The sequence below is a fragment of the Elephantulus edwardii genome, unplaced genomic scaffold, assembly GCF_000299155.1.
Source record: "Elephantulus edwardii isolate Elephantulus edwardi_28Jun2011 unplaced genomic scaffold, EleEdw1.0 scaffold00084, whole genome shotgun sequence".
NCBI lineage: Eukaryota > Metazoa > Chordata > Mammalia > Macroscelidea > Macroscelididae > Elephantulus > Elephantulus edwardii.
Window position 1 is genome coordinate 13,977,832 of NW_006399834.1, and position 15,015 is coordinate 13,992,846.

General features: G+C 38.5%; 1 protein-coding gene across 1 annotated transcript in view; it reads left to right on the plus strand.

Annotated features, from left to right (window-relative positions):
- The window catches only part of LOC102852110 (neuronal PAS domain-containing protein 3-like), a 1,291,857-nt gene that overhangs the window by 1,108,317 nt on the left and 168,525 nt on the right, over positions 1 to 15,015 (plus strand). The gene's annotated exons all lie outside the window — the stretch shown is intronic.

Genomic DNA, 15,015 nt, shown 5'->3' on the forward strand with positions numbered 1-15,015 from the left:
AATCTTGCTGCTTTTTTTTTTTTAAGCATCAGAAGGTACTTGAAAGATGTGAACAGATAAATTAAGGCTAAAAAGAAAACAGAAATGGCTACATTTTAAACTGCCTTTCCACCCTCAGTATTTAATTAGATCAATTGTATAGAGGAATGAACAGAGGTGACATTCCTCATTGGGATTCTTTCCAGGACTCTTATAGACTTTGCATTCAGAATGTTCCCATTTTCATTGTGTTGTACTGATGATAATTTAAGTATTAGGGGAAAATCCATTTATAAATTAAACAAAATGACTTGATATCCATCAGTCCCCTAGTTCATCAAGCTGTTCAAACACAGGGAAGATTGGCTGGTCGGCCTGGGTCTTCCGAGAGCGCTGGTAATTAGATCTGCGAAGGATTTATTCTTTGCTGATTGGGGCTTTAAATTAATTGAAGTTCCACATTTGTGGTTTTGTCCTTTTTGTACTTTTTTTAGAGGAGATATTTCATATTCTTGTGTGGTGGAGTGCTTGGCCAAGCAGCAGTGGTTTAAATGTTAATTTTTCTCATGAGAAGTTTAAGATTTTTAATGAATCAAGGCCTGATTTGAAGTGCAAAGTTTTATTTGCTTACTCGGGAAATTATTTTTTTGCACTCTTTTAAGATGCTTGTACTTTTCTTAATCTGTTGTTTTAAAACAGAATTGCAGCATACACACACAAAAAAATAAAATTCAGATGAAGAAAACTGAGGAAGGGAGGAAAAAACTATTTTAAGGTTTATTTTAAAATATCTCTCCATGTTTCCAACTTTGTTTTAGCCAGCTTGGAAATATCACAGACTGTTTGCTCTAAAAGAAAAAAGGGGGGGAAACATTTTTTTTTCTGTGTTGGGACCATTTCAAATCTATTCTTTTATATCGGAATGAACTGTAGCTTCTGAGATCCTCCTCAAAGAATTATTCTACAGCAAAGGTGAACATCTTTCTCAAATGGGCCCATGCAAGAATAAAAGAGACAATTTTTTACCAGTTTAAAATGAAACCATCTCTGTCCAATAGGGGCAGGCATATATTATGCTGTAGCATGATACTGGTACTGCTACATCTGAGAGAGAATTGTAGCTGGTTTTGAGTCATTTACCGCTAGTTGACATTAAGTTGATTCTGACTTACAGTGACCCCATCCATGTATGCCACTGTACAAAACCCACCATAAGGTTTTCACTGGATTGTTTTTCTAATTACACCTCTCAGCCTTTCTTCCAAAGTGCCTCTGCATGAACTCTAACCTACAACCTTTGCACAGTTAACTCTCTAACCTCCAGGGACTCCTCTTAGTCACTGTTGGTGCTATGTATTGTCAAGTTAGAACTGGCCCTTAACGGACAGTCCAGTGGGTTTTTAGTTAATTGCCCAACAGGTAACTGCCCATCCTTCTCCCACAGAGTGGCTAGGCTGGTGGATTCAAACTGTGTGCCTTCATGATTGCAGTGTAGCTTCTTACCAGTATTTTCTACTTTTTCCTTTAAGATTTGGATTAAGTCACATGATTTAATCATGACTCTCAAATACTTAAATAATACACATTTGTAAGTGTTCGTATGAAAGAAAGCCTGCCTTTGGGATCGATTTGCAGATTTACTTCCCCCTCTCTATCACATATTTCAACCTTAGCCTACCTTAGTTCTAGGAACCTAAACTGAGAAATGTGCTTTGGGACACATCACGTCTCTCATTCCTCCTCTCACTAGCCTTTCATGAATCAAGTTTAAAAGAATCTTCACCATCCTTTGATCCACCCCAGTGGATTCTTGACTGTTCATCAGCACCAACAGGTGACCTTACAGTCTCTGTTTGACCTGTCCCTGGTAGGAAGCTCACAAAAATTACAGCTGTCTTTGTTGAGCAGTTATAATAGAAAGTGATTCCTCATTTGGACCCAAAATCTAATTTGCTGCCACCTCTCTCCCACTGAAGCATGCTTTATCTGCCTTCTGAGACCATTTTGCAGATTTACTCCTTCCTCTCTATCACAGCCTCTTGGATAAGTGATACATCAAGCTTCTCATTCTTCTTCCCATTAGCTTTCACTTTTCCAGGCCAGACATCTCTACTTCCACAACCATTATTCAATCACATTTCTAAGACCTTCACCACCCTAGTCAGTCTCCTCTGCTTATATTTCAGTTTGCTAGTGACCCTCTAAAAACTGACTTCTGTAAACTAAGCACAACCCTCCAGAAATATTCTGATTAGTACAAAGTAGGGGATGGTCACCTGCACAGTACAGTTTACTAAACATACAGTATTGTAGCATAAGGTTGAAATTAGATCCCATTGGCCTACAGATCACACTGTTGATTGATAATTAGCTTGATGTTGCCTCAAGCATATGTTGAGAGGGACTTGTCACTTGAAGTGACTTCAGAAGGAAAGGGAAGGGGGAAAAAAACCCAAACAGACGGAAGTCCATGAGCCAGTTCCTCTAGGATATCATGCTAGGCTAGAGACAAATGGAACTGGTTTAAGATTTAATATTGGAATTCTGATAAATCCCATGACTCTTCTAAATGCACCAGTATGCATAAAACTGCGCTCAGTAGTTCTTACTCAGAATCTTTCAATTCTGGATAACAAGAACAATATATACCTCTTTCAACTACTACTATCCTTTAAAGGGACTATTCATTTAACAGTTACAGGTACCATACATTTATTTGAGTTTATTTTTCTCTACTTCCCCATGATACCTTTAGCCATTCTAGCAAGAACATTGAAAACACTGCTTTCTGAGCTTTGAGCTCATTAGGTACAGTCATAAAAGAATGGCTTCTGCCCTTTGACATGAGTGTCTCTTTCACCATCAGGTCATGCTAAGCTATTACTGTCTTAAAAATCTGTAATGTTGGTTATTGCAAATCTTTGTCTTAAAAAAATGAACCAGTAGATTGGTTGTTCAAATAACTGAAAAACAACATAGGATGCTACCTTTAAATATCTTCACTAATGCAGATGATCGCTCCAAGGGAATTAATGTAAAAAGTGCATGTCAGGCACTACATCCCAAAGCTGCTTATGTTTCTTAAAAGCTGAAAGAATTTTAACAAGATTTTCTCATTCTTAATGACACGAAGGAATATTTTTTCCCGAGACTGCTGTTCATTGCTTCATAATCTTTTAAACTCTGATATAACACAGATTCTTTTGTAAATAGTTGTGTAATTTGGGTGGAAAGGGGATATCGATATGCGGTTATTATGAAAATGAAAGGCCTAGTAGGTGTGGAATTTTTCAGAAGCCCTGATGTGTTCAGTGTAGCATTACTAAATGACTGAAATCTAAATAACATTTGGCATTATAATAAAAGGAAATAAGTGACTAAACCAGCCTAAGAGGCAGTGATACTGTGCCATAATAAGAATTCTATTTCTTTGAACTGCCAGCCTTGTGATTGTCTTGTCTTGAACCAGTCTCAAGATAATGAAAGAAAAAGATCTGTTGACGGAGCGGCAAACTCAAATAAATTTTGTATGTATTCATGCGTATTGATAGTTGAATAAATGAGATATTTCTTTTAGAAGAAAATATCTTAAGGCATATATAAGAAAATGAAATAGATACCCTGGTTTTTTTAAGTCATAAAGTTCTAGATTGCCTCTTAGGAGCTGATTGGAACATTTTGAAAGAGATTGCCCTTCTCTCTCCATAGACAAGCATTTTCTGTCCCCACTGGCTCCCTGTATGAGCAGTGCAGAACCTCTTGAAGAGGCCCTTCGATGGTTCATTTTCTCCTCATAGGCCTCCCTGTATCATTTCATTATTCTTAATGACTGTGCAATCTTGAGGTTGTGAGTGCTAGCCTCTTATTTTAATAAATTCTCGGTGCTGCATGTTTTAAATGCTTAATACACAGAAAATCAGCTCTTAAAGAAATCCTAGAGGGACTTTAAAAATCTCCTTATTTTGAAGGCAAAGAGTAATATTGCTTAGGTTAGACTCTAAAATTATTGAGGTCTTACTTTCTCCTGCACAGTAAACCAGGTTTGTTGGGGTTGGTTTTTTTCCCATTATAAAATGAATTAATACTCAATGTGGAAAATTCAGATACTATAGAAAACAACTAATCAACATCCTGCTACTCAGCAAATAAACACTGTTCATGGAAATACATTATTTACCCCACTAGACTTTGTCACTATGACTGTATATGTATATAAACATGTAGTGTTTTGATTTGTTGGGTGGGTTGTTAATGGTTTTTATTAAAATAAGATTATACATATATCTAGTAACCCTTTTCATTTAACATCAGTCATGACTGTCTTTCTTGGCCATGTTTCTCTCTTTAAGATAAAATTTCCTTTTCTGTCTCCAGTTGTTTGTTTCCTACCGACAAACAATCAGCTCTTAGCTGTAAGACCACTGTCAGGACTAACACGCTTGGACCCTGTTTTGGAGGGAATTGAACTAGGACAAGGGGTTCTTGCAGCTTATCGAATGGATGCAAGCTCACAGAGAGAGAAATCAATACTGCACCAGGATTTAGACAACTTAGCAAAATGTATAAGACAGTACTTTGGGTGAAGAGTAACTGCAGCAGCCTGGTTAAGCATTGGTTGTCTAAGATAGAGGTTAGAATGGTTTACTTAAAGTCTCTGGCAGAATCTAGCCTGTTTAATGGGGTTACGCTAATCATTGTGTTAGTATGATCTGTATGCTATTATACCCCCTCTCTGTCCTGAATATTTTAAAGGCAAGCAAAATTGAAGCAGTCAAGCCCTTGCCTGAATGGAAATAATCTGCATTTTCTACTTATGCGTCTGTGCTGTGGCAAATTTGATCAGCTTCTGATTCTACAGGAACAGGAACTCAATTCCCCTGAATTCATTAGGCCATTTTCACAATAAGTGATATAATAGAAGTACAAATGTTTAGAAATAGCAATAAAGAATATAAAAGTGTATCTGAAGATCCAATCAATGTTTTGTTTCAAAAACTGCTTGGCTGTGATACACTTATATCTGAATGTGGGTGCTTTATTTACCACCTAAATATTGAATTGGGCTTTTCTTCCTTCTAGTTTCTTTACCACCCCCCCTCCCCAATTGGTTCAAATTTCCTATCAATGAACTGAATTTCGAAGTCAGGCAGAGGAAACCATCTTACTAACCCCACATCCAACCCCAGTCCCTAGACAATGTGACTGTATCTATAGCACTTTCTGCTGTACTGCAAATGTCAAACAGAAGGTGTAATGGATTTAATATTAGCGCTGGCCAAGGTGTTGAGGGAGCTGTTAATAATGTCACTCCAGTTATTGATCTGAAGCCTTTAAAAATCAAAGAAAAGTGAGAGATCCCCAACCGGGGAAAGGCACACAGTGACTGGTTTTTATTGCCAATATATTTCTACATATAGAGTGGCGACTTTCTGGAATTATGTTATCACCATTAATCTCTGTGAGATTTTTGGAGTCATTATATGGTAAGATAATATCTTGGAAACTGTTCTGCATGCTAATTCCCAAAGATCAAGCCAGGTTCTTTTTGAGATAAACAGGGCTTAAAATTACCTTAGTGACGGCAACTTTCATACAAGTTGTCAAATGATAGGAGGGCTATTATCCTTAGATTCATTCTTGGTAACAATATTCGATCCACTTAAAGTGTAAACCCCACATTGTAGAGTCACAATGATCAGCTGTAGCTGTTCTTGCCATTTTGAAACTCTAAATGCAAATTATGTAGTGACTGAAATGGATTTTCCTCCCTTACAAAACTAGAATTAAGTTCTTGAACTCAGAATCTCTTCAAGATGTTAGAAGAATATATATCTCCTTCAACTTTTATCACGCTTCCCTCCTTTCAAGCCACTCTTTTCATTTAGCAACTGAGGGCACCGTACTTAAGTTTCTTTCCCCTATTTCCCTATGATATCTTTTGTTGTTGTTGTTATGTGCTGTCGAGTCACCTGTAACTCATAGTGACCCTTATGTACAAGAGCCCTAAATCCTGCTCTATCTTGTGCCAATCACACTGTCTCCAGCACACCTACTCAATTACCCTGGTCACTGAATCAATCCACCTCATAGAGGGTCTTCCTCTCCTGAGCTGTCCCTCCACTCTCCCAAGCATGACGTCCTTCTCCAAGAACTGGTTCCTCCTTGCAATATGTCCAAAGTATGTCAGACAAATCTTCAGAATCCTTGCCTCCAAGGACAAACCTGTTCCTAGCAGTCTATCTTATATTCAGCACTCTTCTCCAGCACTGCTTTCTACCTCCTGTCACAACTTGGACTCATTAGCCCCAGTTGCATAGAAAAGGTTTCTCCTCCTTGATGGTACATCTTTCACCATTAGAGAATGTTAAGCTGTGTTTGCCACTAAAGTGTGTAGTACTTTCAATCTTTGACTTACAAAAATAAGAACAATTAGACTGACCATTCAATCCCTGGAAAGCAGTGTAGGCTGTTGCCTTTATCCAAATATCTTCACTAATGCAATTTGCTCACATTTTTCTAATCCTTCAATTTGAAGGGCAGTTTTTATGCAATGAAATTCTTGCTTTCCTAGTCTCCAACTAAGAAATGAAATTAAAATGTGTAATTTATGTTGCTCGGCTCTACAGTCAACACTCTTGGCACCAGCAGTCAGGAAATCAAAAAGCGTATCGCGATGGGAAAGTCTGCTGTTAGGGACCTCTCTAAGGTACTCAGGAGCAACAGTGTCTCTCTGGAGACTAAGGTGCGCCTGATACAGGCCATGGTATTTGCAATCGCTTGTTATGCATCAGAGAGTTGGACAATGACTAGGGAGGACAGAAGGAGAGTGGATGCTTGTGAGCTGTGGTGCTGGAGAAGGGTACTGAATGTACCATGGACTGCCAGGAAAGCAAACAGATTCATCTTGGAGAGGATTAAACCAAGCTACTCCTTGAGGCAAGGATTCTGGGGCTTCGTCTGACATACTTTGGACATGTTGCCAGAAGGGACGGGTCCTTGGAGAGGGACATCATGCTTGGGAGGGTGGAGGGACGGCGCAGGAGGGGAAGACCCTCTATGAGTTGGATTGATTCAGTGACTGGGGTAATCGGGATGGGTGTGTCAGAGGCGGTGCAGTTGGCGCAGGATAGAGCAGGGTTTAGGGCTGTTGTGCATAGGGTCGCCATGAGTCGGAAAGGACTCGACGGCACATAACAACAACAACAACAATTTATGTTGAATGTTTATCAAACTATAAACACACATCTAATTCCTTTTGATACTCATACAACATAAGCAAAGATAAATCCATGATAACGGGCCAAGGTTATCTCTGATGGATTGAATATGTAGCAGGATGCTACTGTACTTTACCAGGGACTGAGATGAATCCCGGAGGTCCCCAATCACCCTCACTGTTTTTAATACCCAAACGCAAATGTATATGTCAAATTTTCTACTCAGAATAGAAATCTGACTAATAGTAGCCCTTGTTAACCCAAAGAAATAATTTAAGACTTTATCCAAAAATTCTGTGTGTTTTTACATCAGCACTTCCATAGAACAGCAATATTTATTCCTTTATTATATCTGATTACATTGAAGTAGCACAATATCTTCGTTTTATGAAACAAAATAGAAATTATCTTTTCCTCTCCTGAATGAAGATGATATACACACCATCAAAACAAGCCAGTACTACCATAGAGGACTGTCTGGGTCAACTCTAATTTTTCTTTTCCCCTCAAAGAAGCTCCTTGAAGGAGGTCTGATGGCCTGGTCCATAGTATGCTGCACTGCTAATAAAAAAAAAACAAACTTCCTAATATAATGTAATTCTTTTCATGTAGGAAGTAGGAAATTTTCAAATTATCACTTTTTATATGACTAATCTCACTATTAGAGAATACATATTTTCCCTATTTTAGTGCTCAAGGCCTCAGTATACTTCTTGGTACCTTAATTTGTATATGCCCATGCTTTTATATGCCTGTCTGTATACAGCTGTAGTACAGACTTGTTACTTCTAGAATCTAGCCAGGGCAATCTGAAGAAAAGAAAGCAAAATCTCCTCTTCTCACCTGGCTCTCTTGGCCGGATACCTGAGCTCAGCTCTTCCTAGTCCAGAGCACCCAGAATGCACTGCACAGCTTAAGACATCGTTTCAGGTGTGATTCCCTGTTCCTGTGAAAGTTAGTGCTGATGACTCACTTAGCTACAGAAGCACAGTAGCCTTCCTCTTGGCCCTAGGAGAAGAATGTTAGAAGTTCTTCATGTCATTCTCAAACTAACTTTCTATTCTACAATTTAGGTCACAGTGGTTGCAACTTGAAAAAGTACAGCTTTTATATAAATTAATATAATGGTATTTACAGGGTACCAAATGGTTTATTCAATAATAGAAGCACAGACCTCTTATCAAAATACATATTAGGTTCAATTGGTTTATATGGAGTATTTTTTTTCCAGTCAACCTTCTATTGAAGGTTTAGAAAATCAATTTTTTAAACCCATTATTTTTAACAGTAGTTTTATATTGCTTTCTAGGTCATAATTTTGATTTCTTTTTACCTATGGTGATAAGGGGTACATTTTTAGTTTATAAAATGAAACGCAAAACAAGTTAAGGAATTAACTGTTCTTCCACATTAAAAAAAGTATGGCTATCTTTGTCATTTAATAATTACAAATTATAGATTATAGTTATATAACGCTTGTCTTGAACAAAGCACAAGTTATTTGCTTTTGATACATACCACTGCACAGAAATTTCATCCCTGTCAAAATTATACCATTCTGGATTCTTCATCTGTGCTAAAAGCAGGCTCACGAAGGATCAGTTACCTGGCATTGACTAAGCTTTGCAGGGTGCACATATCAGAAGAGGCAGAACTGGCTGGAAACCATTTCCACCCCTAGTGAGCAATTTACTCATGATTGCTTGGGGAAAATGCTGGAAATATTGCTTCTGTGTAAAGTTTGCAACTTCCAGTTGTCAGCTCTTTGCCAAGCAGTTATTCCTGAGTAAACTTTCTTCTTTACGAACAAAGGTAGGCTTGGGCCTGTGATGCTGGTTGGTATTCATATACTACTTAATGCATGCAGAGCACAGAAACTACTAATTACAGGAGTTAATTCATGCCCCGTTCCTCCAAGGCAGGTCAGCATGTTATCCTTGTCTTACAGATGTGTCAAAAGTGATCGAAATTCCGAGTGGCTTGCTCTAAGCCACACAGATTGGTTTAGCAGACAAGATTAGAGTGAAAAGTTTGATATCGTGGTTGAAGTAAGTGGGAAACATAGGGACTAGATGGAGATAGATAATAGAGCCTTTTAGGAACCTAGAAAGAAGGATTTTTTCCCTCCAAAGAGCCTCTGAAAGTCCAGAGAAAAATCTATTGCCTGATACGTACAGCAACCTAGTACTTCTAGAATCTAGCCTGGGCAATCTAATGAAAAGAAGGCAAAATCTATTCTTCTCTTCAGGCTCTCTTGTCCTAGTACCTGAGCTCTATATTTCATTGACTTACATTTAAAAAATGTATTTTATTGCTGTTTTAAAATATTTGTTTATATAGAGATATATAATCTCTGATGGTTTAGTGGCTTGTGCAAAAAATCCAAAGTTATACAGTTTGAATCCACCAACTGTATGTGAAAGAAAGATGGACAATCTCCCTCCATGCAGTTTATAACCTTTGAAAACCCTCTGAAGGATCAGCTGTGCATCAGTTTCAACTTGATGGTACATAACAATATAGCATCATCTATATGTATACACACACACCCCCTATATATAATATATACACACACTATATACTATATATTGCATATAGCATATATAGCATATAGCGTATATAGCATATATTATATATATACACACACACTATATATAATATATATACATGCACAAATGGACACAGACATAATTTCCATCCTAACACAGACCTTCCAAGATAATTCTGGTGGCCTGTTTAATATAAACTTTTCCATTTTAAATATGCAACTTTTTGGCATTAATTACATTCACCATGTTATGAAATCATCTCTTTCCAAAAGTTTTCTGCCAGCCAAGATCACAACTCTACCCATTAAGCAACGACTTTATTTTCTTCTTCTCTAGACTGTTGTTGTGTGCTGTAGGGTCAGAACTGACTCGTAGCAGAGCAGGAAATCATGCAGGAGATTGCAGCTGGTAGATTCAAACAGCTTGCCTTTGGGATTGCAGCAGAGCTCCTTACCTACCACTAGTCCATCAGTGCTCCTTAGAGGAGTCCCTTGGGAGAGGCTTTAACACTTCTGTCTTTAAAAGGTATATAGCCAAAGCATTTGAGAGCAGAAACTCTGCCTTTATATCTATGTGGTCGTGTTATGTACCTTCAAGTAGGACCTGATTCATAGCTGACCCTTGAGTGGTTTTCCAGAGGTAGTAAACTTCACAGAAGGAGATTACTTATCTCATTCTCATGGATTAGCTGGTAGATTCAAACTGCACATGGTTAGGTTGGTAGCATGGTTCCTTACCTCTTTAGTAGTGCATATGTACTTAGTAGTAGAATTACTTAGTCATGTTAGTTCTCTTGGAAGCAGTAGTGGCATCCACTTCCTAAACAGCATGCCTCCGGAAACTCTATGGACTTCAACAATAAATGCATTGAAAAACAAGGAACTCATGCAATATTATTCAAAATGGGTGACCCTGAAGGACATTATGCTGAGTGAGGTATCTCAGTCACAAAGGGACAAATGCTACATGGTGCCACTGTTGTAGAATGAGGCTGGCATTGGGGTGGGGGAGAGACTGAGAAAAAATGGATGAAATATGGTTACGGCATTGAAGTCTATGGGGGAGAGAATAGTCTAAAAGTATTATATTTTAGGGCATTATTTTTATCATAGGAGTATGCAATGAGGGTTGCAGAGTGGATTATATTTGGGGGTAGGGAGTGGGGTTTGGGGAGGTGCGGGGGGGATTGTGTACCAATGAGGGAGTTTTTCTTTTGCTTTTCAAGGAGAGGAGCAAATGGGGGGGAGGGGGGAGGGGTTTGTGCGGGGAGAAGGGTGCAACAATGAATGAATGGAATCCCAAAATCTCTGTAGATGTTCATTGAAATGAAAAATAAACAACCTAAATTTAAGAAAATAAATAAATGTCGATAGCTGTAAAGGGGATTCAGGCCTTTTGTTCATAGGGTTGCTATGAGTCATGCTTGACTCAAAGGCAATAAACAACATGATAGTTCTATTTAAAACATGTTTAATATAGTCCATTACTTGGGAACAAAAGAACCCATCATCCCCTGCCATCTACTTTCATCCCTACATTGAAAAGTCTTATATCACATTGAACTATATTACATAAATAGATGGTGGTTTGTGGTTGTAGTTGTGGTGGTGGTGGTGGTGTATTGTCGAGTCAGAACCAACCCATAATTCACCCTCCAGAGGCAGTTAATCACATGAAAAGATTGCCCATCCTTCACCCATGGAGCAACTGGTGGCCTCAAACTTCATGCCTTCAGGATCTCAGCACAGCTTCTTGCCATAGGCCACTTGTTGTTGTGTACTGTCAAGTCGGAACTGACCCATAGCTGACCCTCTCGTGGGTTTTCAGAGGCAGTTTAATAGCACAGGAGGAGATTGTCCATCCTTCTGCAGAGCAGCTGGTAGCTGAAACCATGTGCTTTCGGGATTGCAGCACAGCTCCTTGGCACTAGGCCTCTAGAGCTCCCTAAATAGGTGGTAGACTCCCCCACAAAAAAAAAAAATCCAGCCCTCCATTACACAAAGTATCGAGATAACAATGATGAAACTTCATGAAATCAAGTAGCAAACTAGCATATGAGGAGGGCAAATTATTAATACAGGTAGTAAGTATAGTCGGGTAGCATTGTAGCACAGGGCCCCAGTGCTGATCAGGCTGGGAAGTTTTAGGATGGAAACTTTAACAAATTAATAGCTCAGGAAATTGGCTTCTTTGGGAGCAAGTTGCTCTGGCATGCCCAGGCATTACATTGGCTATGACTGTCAAGGTCTTTGAAGCATGTTCTCAAAGATTTCTTGTTTCTGTCCTGTAATTATTCTTTGATGCCTTCCAGTTGGTGCTGAACTCTAGTGACTCTGTGTACATAGAACAAAACCCTGCTCCGTTATTTGCCATCCTCACAGTATCTGCTGTGCCTAAGCCTCTTGTAGCTATGTTGTCACTACAGCTTATTGAGGGCCTTCTCTCTTCTGCTGACTTTCCATTTTCCCAATTTCCTTCTCTAGGGGCTGGCCCTTTCTAATGCCACCTCCAAAGTCTGAGACAAAACTCATCATCCCTACTTCATCTTTACATTTCGTATTCTAACTATATTTCCTCCAAGACAAATTTGTTTATTCTTTTAGCAGTCTATCATATCCTCAATATTACTCTCCACCACAACAGTTCAAAGGCACAGATTCTTCATTTTTCATTTTCCAACTTTCATATGCAAGCGAAAATACTATGGCTTGGATCAGGTGCACCTTAATTTCTAAACTGACAGTCTTACTCCTTAGCACTTTAAAGATGTCCTTGATAGCATATTTACCCAATGCAATATGTCATTTGATTTCTTCACTGCTGCTTGCATGAGTGTTGGTTGTGACCCAAATAAAATGAAGTAAGTGACAAACCTAATCTTTCTTCTCTCTTTCATGATATTACCTATTGGTCCAGTTGTGAGGAGTTTTGTTTTCTTTATGTTGAGGCATAATCCAAACTGAAGGCTATATGCCTAACAATGCCTGATGCATGATAAATTCACAAGAATTTTAGTACCTGTAGTTGTTCATATTTCTTTCCATATAGAAGTCAGAATACGAGATGCAGCAAAGTTGTCTTCTTCTTCTGTTGGTCTGATTTTACTAACTGAAAAAATCCTTGCTTTAAAAAAACTACATACTCTTTCAGACTTTTCTGCTCAAAGTAAAACTTGTTGTGAATACTCCCATAATATTAAGGGTGATATTAATAAAGAGTGTTTATTATATTTCCCTATGTGTCCCAATTACAATAGTAATTGAAAGTGTGCTGTAATTTATTTATCAAAATGACCCTGACAGTCACAAAGATTGCATGACCAAACTTAGAGTTGGTGAATGTATAGAGATCAGACTTTAATGGTGGTTACAAGAATGGGAGAATTGTGGGAAGAATTCATTGTTTATAAAGCATCAAGTGTATGTAATAGAAAGTGTAGTAGTGGAAAATTGGCAACATTGGTGAAAGTTGCACAACATGTTTGAGCTAACTGATGTCACAACATTGTACGTCTTAACATCTTGAACTGGCGAATATTGTATTATTGATGCATATACAACAGTGCTTTTGTAGCCTAGTGGTTAGGAGATGCAATGCCAACCCAAAGGCTCATGGTTCAAATCCCCCAGGAGTCCCATAGAAGGAAAATGGACAATTTCCTCTTGTGCAGTTTACAACCTCTGAAAATCTACTGGAATGTCAGCTATAGTTCTGACTCTAAAACACATAACAAACAAGAACAAATACAACAAGGCAAAAAAATCAATATGTTTAGAAATTACCTTAGCTAAGATTGTGAATGAAAGGTTACTTGCTTTGCTCAAGAGTGGATTGTGGAGCCAAAATGAGAACTCAGGCCATGTCTTTTATTTTGAGTACTATAATAGATGTTTATAGAGAATACTGAAGGTAAAAGGTGTGATACTTGTCCTGGATAATTGATGATAATAGAAAGATGTATGTGTTCAAGAAAAAACAGAAGATGTGCTGCTTTCTTCAACTGTTACATAAAAAGAGAAAGTGACATAATAAAATCAAGGAAAGGCTCAATTATTAAGAGTTGGTTTGAAAAGAATAAGTTGCCTTCATTGTCCTGCACTGAAATCAAAAGAAAAGCAAAAGAGATTACCTTCCTGGAAACTCACTCCAAATAACACAATGTGAGTGAAGGTGCTCCTGTATGAGGCAGGGGAGAGCCCTGGCTTCCTGACTGAGGGAAAGGTGTGGGCTTCTGGATGATGGGTGAAGATTGTGAAAGAGCTACAGAGCAGGATTTTAAATTTACAGGATAAATAAATCCACACTATAACAGTGTTGGAGAGGAAGACGCTCGATGAGTGGATTGATTCAGTGACTGGAATTGGGGGGGGGTAGGTGTGTCAGAGACAGTGAGACTGGCACAGGATAGAGCAGGGTTTGGGGCTGTTGTACATATGGTCACTATGAGTTGCAGATGACTGGATAGTACATTACAACAACAACATAACCCATTAAGTAGTGACCCAATAAAAATATTATGTAAAAAATCCCTACCCATAGGTTCCTGCATCCCTTGTTGTTGTCATTAAGTGCCACTGAGTTGACTACAACTCATAGTGACCCTATGAACAATGAATCTGAACCCTGCCTACCCTGTGCCATCCTCATTTCTGACATACTCAGCGCCATTATTATTGCCATTGCGCTAATCTGTCTCATTGAACATCTGTCTCTCTTCTACTGACCCTCCACCTTTCCAGCCATGATGTCCTTTTCCAAAGACTGGACCCTCTTAACAACATGTCCAAAGTAGTGAGATGATGCTTCATTATCCTTGCCTCCAAGAAGCACACTATCTGCACCTTTTCTTAGACATTTGTCTGCCCTTCGGAAGTCCATAGGATACTATTTTTATTTAATACTTTTCTCCAACACCATAAAAAGGCATCAATTTTTCTTTTATCATTCTTAATCTTTGTCCAATTTTCAGATGCATATGAAGTAATGAAAAGATCATGAATCTTTATACTGCATGAAATTCTAATATTCGTTACATTCTTGTTGGTATGCACTGTCAAATCAGAACTGACTCATAGCTGACCCTCCAGCAGTTTTCAGAAATTATAAATCACACAGGAGGAAATTGCCTAGCTTTCTCCCAGGGAGTAGCTGTTCAAATCTGAAGCATGCCTTTGAGCTGACTGCACAACTCCTTACCCCCAATTCCGCCAGAGCCCAAATGCTTAGCATGTGACAAGTACTTTGCTAATTCCATTAATATACCCCTTCCT